Consider the following 10,347-nt stretch of genomic DNA (forward strand, 5'->3'; position numbering starts at 1 on the left):
TAGAAGTGTGATTATGTTTTGATATTCATCTGTAACTGTCCTTGCTGGTTATAATCTTAGATTTTATGTTAAACATTAAACTGCTTGGAAAAAAGTGAAGAATGATCTTGTTCCCCAAGTTGCCAGGAACTGGGAAGGCTGCAGAGACGGAGTGAAAGGAAGAAAGCTTCATATTACTCTTTCACCAACCAAGTAGCAAATGATATACATATAAGACGTTCCCATCCCATATAGTCTAAGTGAGATTGTAAAGATACAAAGCAAGGCCTCATTTGCAGGCAAAGGGCTTGACGGAAGTAAAATGCTGGACATTCTCATAAAAGCATATATTCTGGTCAGTCATAAGAGAATCCCCAGGGGCAAATATAAGAGGACAGTGTGTTGCGAAGTTGCTGTTGCTTCCTCACTCAATCATCAACAGGAGAAAATAAAAGGCAAAGCTCTTAAGACATTCTGCTGAATCTATGTAATGAAAAAAGACATTCTACTGAATCTATGTACAGTAGGCTCTTCTGGGAATATGAAGAGAACTGGATTTACCTGAGATAATACAGGGAACAAAAGAAGACGACTGAATTAAAAATTATGCAGATTAGAAATCACAGCCTTCCTAGGAAAAAGGTTTTTAGAGAAGGGCTACTAAGAGGATCAGAGGAATGGAAAATCTACCTTATTAGAGGAGACTCAAGGAGCTCAGCTTGTTTAGTCTCACCAAACGAAGGCGGAAGGGAGATATGATTGCTCTCTGTAACCACATCAGAGGGATAAAACACCAGGGAGGGAGAGGAGTTATTTAAGTTAAGCACCAACGTTGACACAAGAACAAATGGATATACACTGGCCATCAACAAGTTTAGGCTTGAAATTAAACAAAGGTTTCTAACCAGAGGAGTAAAGTTCTGCAACGGCCTTTCAAGAGAAATAGTGAGGGGCAAAAAAGCTAACTTGTTTTAAGACTAAGCTTGATAAGTTTATGGAGGGGATAGTATGATGAGTTGCATGCAGTGGCATATGGCCCATATGCAACTGCTATTAGCAGATATCTCTAATGGCCAGAGATGGGACATTAGATGGGGAAGGCGCTGAGAATTCTTTCCCAGAATTCTGGCTGGTGGATCTCACCCACATGCGCCAGGTGTAACTGATCACCACATCTGGGGACTGGAAGCAATTTTCAGATTAGCAGAGACCTTAGAGGTTTCTTCACCTTCCTCTGCAGCATGGGGCATGGGTTACTTACAGGTTTATACTAGAGTAAATGGTGGATTCTCTGGTACTTGAAGTCTTTAAATAATGCTTTGAGGCTTTCAGTAACTCAGCCAGGATATGTGCCTGTTACAGGAGTGGCTGGGTGAGGTTCTGTGGCCTGCGATCTGCAGGAAGTCAGACTAGATGATCATGATGATCCTTTCTGGCCATAACATCTATGAGTCTATAGCAAAATAGCTCAAACCACAATCCCATTTATTTTGTGGGGGAGTTTATTTTGTAGTCCTTTATTTTCAGACCACATTGTGCTTATTGTGCAGGTGGATCACATCATCTGTGTGGTATCAGAGGGGTAGCCATGTTAGTCTGGATCTGTAAAAACATCAGTGAGTCCTGTGGCACCTTATAGACTAACAGACATATTGGAGCATGAGATTTCGGGGTGAATACCCACTTCGTCGGATGCATGTAGTGGAAATTTCCAGAGGCAGGTATAAATATGCAGGCAAGAATCAGGCTAGAGAGAGTGAGATTAGTTCAATCAGGGAGGATGAGGCCCTCTTCTAGCAGTTGAGGTGTGAACACCAAGGGAGGAGAAACTGCTTTTGTAGTTGGCTAGCCATTCACAGTCTTTGTTTAATCATCTGTGTACTTTCCATCCAAAAATTGTATGAGACTATATTATTAGCAATGTGTTCATAACAAACATTTGCAGTAGATCTTTTCCACTCCTTTTGAGGAGGAAAAAGGGTATGGAAACAGTGAGCCAAATTGTGTCTTGTGTTACACCAGTGTTACTTCAGTAGGGTTGCTGTGAATTTACACTGGGATAGCAGAGAGCAAAATTTGGCCCAGTGGATATACATTTTTACACACATGCACACGCAAAATTAGACTTAGGACTTCCCCTCATGGTGGGGTAATGCTTTCTACAGGGGGTTGATTTCTACAGCATACTAGCATCTTGCACATTAATTGGTCCATGTAGACCCTGCTGGTGCACACTAAAGGTTCCCTAATGCACTTTAATGTAATACTATTTCAAACAGCACAGCATTAAAGCGCACCAGCGGGGTCTCCACCCAATCCATTAATGCACAGTACATTAGAGTGCTTTAGAAATCACACCTCCACAAAGCACCCATCACGTAAACAAGGCCAGGGATAGAGAGACAGTCGCAGTATAGGAGTCATCTTGCAGGCAAGGAAATTATGTACAAATATACAACAATGAAATATCAGATAAAAAGGGCACCATGTGTTTCCTGTTTGTGTTCATTTCCTCCAAAGGCCAGAACAATGAGTCAGATCCTGCCCTGTGCCCGTATTAAGAGGCAGAATTTGGTTTAGCATGACTGCTGCAAAATCCTTAAATACTGAACAGTATTTGTGTGTGTATTTGGTGGAAAAGGTGTGTAGGGAATCTGCTTATAATGCAAGTACATACCTGACCATATACTCCCTCAAATGTGGAATGTATCCTCAGTTCCTTGAATGTGTATTACTAATAAGCTGTGGATGGGAGACCGGGGTGGGGAGGAATACTATAATTTTTTTCTGACATTAGGTTTCTACTTCACTTTCTAACATAGCCTAAGTATCTAAAATATTAAGTAGTCTGTTGTCCCAATGAGAAACTGAAGGAGCAGTGTAACTTAGATGCCCTGTAGCACAGACAAACAGCAATTAAGGTTAACTGGAGACAGAAAAGGTGTCTTTGTAATACAAGTTATTGCTGCCGCTAAGAGTAAGGTAAAAAGCAGGTGCTAACAGGAAGCTTTTGTTAATTTCATTGGAATATAATGGAAGTAAAGGAATCTTGCCAAGTGACACCATTTTCCCTTTATGGTAATATTATCTAATTGTAAAAGAAATGGATCTCTCAGAGGTACCGTTTGTTTGTGTCTAGTCATCAGAGTGTCCTGGCTGGTCCAATTGATATTGAAACAAAATCTTGTCATCAGCATAACTGGACAGAATGCTTGGCCAATCCCTCTAAACCGGGATAGTCCAAGTACATCAGATCTTCCTAGTGAAAGAGGAATATTTAAAAAAACAAACATTTAATATTGAATAAGATCAGATTTGCTGTATCTCCATAGGCAGACTGCCGTCTTCAGTATAGACTGAGTGGCATTTCCATCACCAGTCCACTGCATACTGAGTGTCTGAGGCAAAGCAGGGCACTGGTGATGCAGGAGAGCTACTTTGGTGACCTAAAAAAAGGAAATTAAAATGCATTTTAAATGATTTTCCATTTAATATTTTTATACTCAGATCGAGTCAGTTGAAAGGGTGAGTGAGATTCCCAGACACTTCACACAAAGCTGGTCCAACTTATGGTTTTGCATCAAATGCATGAAAATTCAGCAACTGCTACTCAAAACCAGATGGAGCTTATCAGTTTCACTAGTTATCTGTTTGTTCAAGGAAACTCCAAGTGAAACTCAAGTGGGAGGAGAGGCTGTGCACAAAGCCACACAGATTGTAACCAAAGGAAACAGTCACACTACCCCCAGTGAAGCAAGCCAGTGTTGCCAACTCTGACCAATTTATTACAAGTTTTCTGATACCTGACTCTGAGGAATGGGGCTTTCAGAAGACAGCCAAGTGGGAGAATCTCAGCTTTTAACAAAACAAAAAGAAAGGAAGTTTCTTACCCTTAGGATTGCAGGAAAAATTTGAAAAAACATGACCAGAGTATATCTTTAAGGCTCAGAAGAGAGAAGAAAAAAAAATTGTTGTTTTTTTTAAATCTCATGGGTGTTTTGGAACTTGACATATGAGTTTTGAACACAGAGTTGGCAATGCTGCAAAACCTGCACATTTCATACCAGTTTTCAAGCCTTGGAACAGTTGTTATACACACCCTTGATTGATGTGTGACCTTAGTAGGACTGCAAAATAAACTGTCTCTGAACTGTTATCAGCGCCCTCACAGTATCATGCTCTGCACCCGCTCTTGTGGCACAAGATGATATAACCAGTACTTTGTGGTTTTGTGGAAGACTATCAAGTTTAAAACCAACCTTGTTAAAAAAAACAACCCCTTTTCCCTCACCCTAAAAAAAATAAATACACAGGATATAAATGCAGACCTCCCCTCTCCCCCCTGCCAAAAACCCCCAAAACTTCCATGTAAGAAATAAGGCTACAAGTCCAGGACCAAATTCCTGCATGCAACATGGTACAGGATTTTTGCCCTCTGTTTTGCAGTAGCAGCTGCCCAGGCCTTGCAGGTCAGTTTCCCAGTGCAGGAGAAATCAGTAACGAGAAATCTAGATATATTCTAGGTCACGGTGTACAAGTGCAAACTCTCCTGCTGCTTGCCCAGCTCTCTCTACCTAAAACCTTGTATAACAGAATGACCACCACAACACAGCATCTTCCCAACACTGAACATTTGCTCACACACTAAGAAAAGGAGCTTGGAACACTATATGTAACAGTTCTACCAGGTGACACCTACCATAACAATACAGCTTGGCTCTATTGTTATGCAAATGGAGACCCCTCAGTCTAAAGTAGACTCCTACTAAAATTGGAGACCCATCCTCACATCAAGCAGTTCTAGATTAATGTATACATTTCTATAAGCAAGACTTTCTTATAAGCCTCCTTCTGCACAGCCATGCTGAGCCATACCCAATGTGTGTGGGTTATTTAGGTCTTGTCTAAATGAGAAAGTTGTACAAATTTAACTAAATTGGTTTAGAAACTGATGAGTGTCCACACAAGGGGGTTACATCAATTTAGTTACATCTATAGAATTTTTCATCATTATTTAATGTGTTTAAGCTCCCTTCTCCCCCCTTCCATGCTTATTTCTGATTCTATTAGGAGTAGATAGTAACAAGGTTTGTTTTCTCCCCAGCTGTATCTGTTGAGTGAAATATCCTGTCATCTTAAAATTTGGACTCTTCCTCAACTAGTTTTTTCCCCATAGCTAATTCTACTGGTCTTTCCCTCCTCTTCCATAACCAATCCTCAGAAAAAGAAATTCATAACCTGACAGGTTTCACTGTGACCCTTATGCACCCAATCCTCTCTTGCACGGCTGCTTAAAGCTCTCTCCCCATTCTCAAATCTTCACCCCAGCAAGTGTCAAGGAACTTGTCCGTTTACCTGCAAATTTGCATCACCTGGAACTGACAGCTTGGATCTGACAGACTTTCCGTATTACAATTTTGTACACATTTCCAGCAGTGTAAAAGACCGACACACACCTCTGTCACACATTCCTCTGGGGAATACTACAGAAGAATCAGAAGGGAAGATGTTGAAAGATCTATACTCTGTTTCACTGATAGCAGCCATGATTTATATGTCTCTATCCTTCAGGATGCATGCTCAGATACTTGCCACAGAAACAGATTCAAACTTATCACCCACCTGGCTTTGGCCCCAAATGTTAAATGACAGTCTTATTTTCTACCAATTATTTATAGATGGTCCAGATAGTATGGTATCAAGCAAGTTTACTGCACCGTACATATGCATTTATTTTCCTGAAATTCAGTAACCTATTTCCTTTTTAGCCCGATCTTCTTTTCTCTACAGACCGCCATTTTAAACATTTCTCAGCTATTCCAATTTACTTTTTGATTACTGGACGTCTTCACCCAAGTAAATCTTCTCAATACTTCATGCAAGTCTTGCTTCTGATCACTCTTCTCGATAGCTTTGCCTAATTTCCTCCCCGCATCCCACCATTTCTCTCCTTCTCCCATGCACTCTGTTTTCTTTGGAGATTATTCCAGAAAGCTGAGGGCAGCGGCACAGATGTGAGATCATCTCTGTAGGGGAACTGAGTGAAAGAAAAGTTCCTTATCTTTTTCTATTCCATCACAATAGTTATTCTCCTCATGAAGAAAGTTACAGGTATTATAGTCAGTACAACCAAGGGAATGGAATGGCTCGGCTAGGCGAGGCAGCTGGTGTGCTGTGACTGCTGCTTGTTACACTAATCTTCATAGCCTCACTGCTACTTTGTGCTCCTGTGTGTTTGTTGAATCCACTTGTTGTGTCTCATCACATACATCAATTGAAAGCTCTGTTGGGTAGGGACCCTCTTTTTATTGTGTTGTATGTGTGTACACGGTGCCTAGCGCAACTGAGCCCTAATCCCTAACTGGATGCTACTACAGTGCAACAGTAAAAAATAAGGAACAGTGCTTCCAGGGCCTTGTCCTTTTCAGTATTTTTGCCTCAGGAAAGAAAAAAAAAAACAAGAAAAGAAATGGTCTTTGCTAGAATGTGGTCAGACTTCCTTGGGTTTAATGACTCAAAATAAGTTCTCTACAGTCTCAGAGTCAAATTGGTTTCATGAGCAGCTACTATTAAATATCCAGTATCATTTACATTAAAAATGGAAGTTTGCCTCAGCACAGATATCAGAGCATTTCTCCCACTGAACTACAAAGTGCTCACATACCCCGAGCCCTCCTAATTAACTTTATTCTCCACACACTCTCTTCCTTCCATTACCTTTCTCACTCCTGGCTAATCAGTGGCTCCAATATGGTCAATGTACAAGTTGTATTCTTCCATTATAATTTCCTCCTACCAGTATTTCTAATCTATAGGAAATATAAATTATTGTCAGATTAAAGTCCACCTGACACAGCAGGTTATTCCATAACTGCCTATTGCAGGGTCTCTTGACCCTCCACTAAAGTATATAGTATGGGGCACTGTCACAGACAGGACACTTGGTCTGATCAGTAGGCAATTTCTATATTCTGAAATGTTCCAGAAAGATTGGTGGAGCTCGTACACATTTCAGGAACTAAATAGTTCTTTTGTTTTTGCATATAAAAGCTTGCATAAATGAAGCCACCACCCAGGTGGTACAGACTGTTAATCCATTATATGGTATGTTTGAATTATGACAGTCAGACTGTGAATGCTTTTAGACTTTAGTCTTTGTTTTAGTTTTTCTGGTAAAATAAAAACAACACTTTAAAATAACGGTGCATTAAGCAGAATTCCTTGCAAGTAAGTATGACAAAACACTCATAGCATGTGTGAGACATCACATTACCACCCAAAAAGCTTGCTATAAAGGTAATAATTTCATGGTGGTTTAAGCCTTTTAAAATTTACTTCAATTTATTTGCTTTATAATCTACACGTAATTCAGCACTACACAAAACTAGTACAGTGCCCTTCTTAGTGTGAATTTTAATTGAATACCATCTTTCTTTCCTGAAATATCATTTGTTTTTCCAGAGGCCTGGATTTTCAGCATTCTTGTCATGTTTCTGTTCTACATCGTTCAACCCTTTGTAATTCACCAGCATAATTACCTATATCTAGTGCTACCTGCTGGGGTACCAGTGCAGCCTTTAAGGGCAACTGTGAATAAAAAAATATGTAGGGCTGTCAAAAGATTAATGAAATTAATCACAATTAATTGTGAGATAAAAATAATCATGATTAAACAGTTTTAATCGCATTGTTAAACAATAATAGAATACTATTTATATAATTTGTTTTCAAATATATTGATTTCAATTACAGCACAATACAAAGTGAACAGTGCTCACTTTATATTATTACAAATATTTGCACTATAAAAAAAGATAGTTTTTACTTCACCTCACACAAGTGTTGTAGTGCAATCTCTATCGTGCAAGTGCAATTCACAAATGTAGATTTTTTTTACATAACTGCACTCAAAAACAAAATAACGTAAAAATTTAGAGCCTACAATTCCACTCACTCCTACTTCTTGTTCAGCCAATTGCTGAGACAAACAAGTTTCTTTACATTTACAGGAGATAATGCTGCCCATTTCTTATTAACAGTGTTATCTGAAAGTGAGAACAGGTGTTTGCATGGCACTGTTGTAGCTGGCATTGCAAGCCAGATATGCTAAACATTTGTATGCCCCTTCATACTTAGGCCAATGCTTGCCAGACTGACTACAACAGTGCCATGGGAATGCCTGTTTTCACTTTCAGGTGACATTGTAAATGAGATGAATGCTTGTCTGGCTTTGTCTGCCTACCAAAGTAGTTGAAGTTTATTTTGGCACCTTAACTTTTTAGAAATAAGTTTGGCCCTCAAGCTGAGACGGTTGTAGTACAGCACTCAGCTTCTGGGACAGCTCTCTTTTAGGCATGTCTGCTTTACTTTCACTTTCTCTCACTCACTCAGATGAAGTATGTCATTTTGGAGTGAGATTTAAATGCTTAAAGTGAGATTTGCTTTTAAAATGACATTTCTCCCCTAAAATGACTACTTTATTCTTAACTGTGGTCTGTGAAGAATTTCTGCAGAAGCTAATGGGTAAGCTTGTCAAGGGGAGCATTGCTTGTGCTTACAAATTAGATGAAAAGACAATAAGCCACTTACTCATATATAACTACTTTAACTGCTGTAGGATTCATCCTAATTTACACAGGTGTAACTAAAATCAGACTAAGGCTACAAATTCAGATTCAGTTTGAGAAGGCCTAGTGGCTAGAACACCAGACTGGGAATCAGGAGACCTGTGTTCTAGTCCCAGTTCTGCCAGGGGCCTAATATGGCAAATCACTTCATGCCTCTGTGCTTCCATTTCCCCATCTGTAAAATGGGGATAATGACACTCACCTTCTTTGTAAAGCACTTTGAGATCTATTGATGGAAAGCACTATACAATGTATTATTATGGTTCGGGTTCAGTGGCATCGCCAGCTGTCCAGGATATTCTAGAGACAAATTCTGGTGGAGTTGTACGCCGGATTAAGAGGTACTACACAATGAGAATTCTCTAGCCTTCCGAGTATTGCACAGACAACATTGCAAAGTAATAATTGTTCAGCCAGTTGATCAGTTAGTGATATATGATATAAAATCAATGTATGACACTGACAGGCCAGCTCAGATTAAAGCCATAGACTAATTCACTTGTGGGTGAATATCAAAGAAACGTTAATGTTATTGTCTTCACTTACCTATAACCTCTCATTTACTACTGCATTACATTATGTATACTCAGTAATTAGATAACCCTAGATTAAAGTGTGCTAAGATGTGATTGTACTGGATGCGTAAATTTCATGAAAACTAATGAAGGATTGTTTCTGGCTATCATGTTGTGTTTACATTACATTTGCCCATCACACAAGATTGCAGCCTTGGAAATGTAAAAAAATTGTGGACTTCAAAGCACGGGTTGCCGTGTTCGACAATGGAAGTTCAGACTCTGCTTGCATTTAATCAACAAAGGAAGAGCTCATGCTGTGAATGAAAACACATGCCAAATTGACTTTTGGGGAAAGGCATTAGAAGGATGGTTCCAGGGATCGATCCTGTATCTCTTAACTGTTTTGGATTCTAACAGGGTGGAATACTGAACAAGTGGACAGAGATCCCCAGAGATAACCTTAAGAGACTTGTGGAAAACGAGCAGGTCACTACAACTCTGCTGTCACTTGGACTTACAAACTTTGACTCACCTGTTAATGTATTTTACTTGCTTTAACCTCTCAATAACACTTATTTATTTTCTTAGCTAATAGTTAGTTTACTAGAGAAATTGGCTGCCAGCATTGTCTTTGGTGTGACATTGAGAGTATCCATGGACCTGGGGTAAGTGACTGACCCTTTCGGGTTGGAAGTAACCTAATGTGATGTGATATGTGGTATAAGGAACCATTATCACAAAGTTCAGTTTGTCTGAGTGGCCAGGCCTATGGGGACTGTTTGTGACTCCATGGTAAGACTAATATAGTGATCCATGAGTGCACATTTGTTACTGGCTTGGTGAAATCTAATTACAGAATAGACCAGCAGTTTGGAGCATCTGGCCTGTTTTCTGAGTCTGACCTGAAATTAGCACTCATAGTTGTAAGCCACTTCAGATAGCATCACACAATGAGCTGGAACGGGGGTTCTCAAACTTCATTGCATCACGACCCCCTTCTGACAACAAAAATTACTACACAAACCCAGGAGGGGGAACCGAACCCTGAGGCTGCCTGAGCCCCATTTCCCTGTGGGGAATGGGGGGATGGAGATTAAAGCCTGAGCCCCACCATCTTGGGTGGGTGGGTGGCAAAGCCTAGGGGCTTCAGCCCCAGGCTCAGGGCCTGTAACCTGAGCCCCACTGCCCAGGCTTCAGACCTATCCCCAACAAGTCTTAGCCAG

This window comes from Gopherus flavomarginatus, chromosome 6, assembly GCF_025201925.1.
Source record: "Gopherus flavomarginatus isolate rGopFla2 chromosome 6, rGopFla2.mat.asm, whole genome shotgun sequence".
Lineage (NCBI taxonomy): Eukaryota > Metazoa > Chordata > Testudines > Testudinidae > Gopherus > Gopherus flavomarginatus.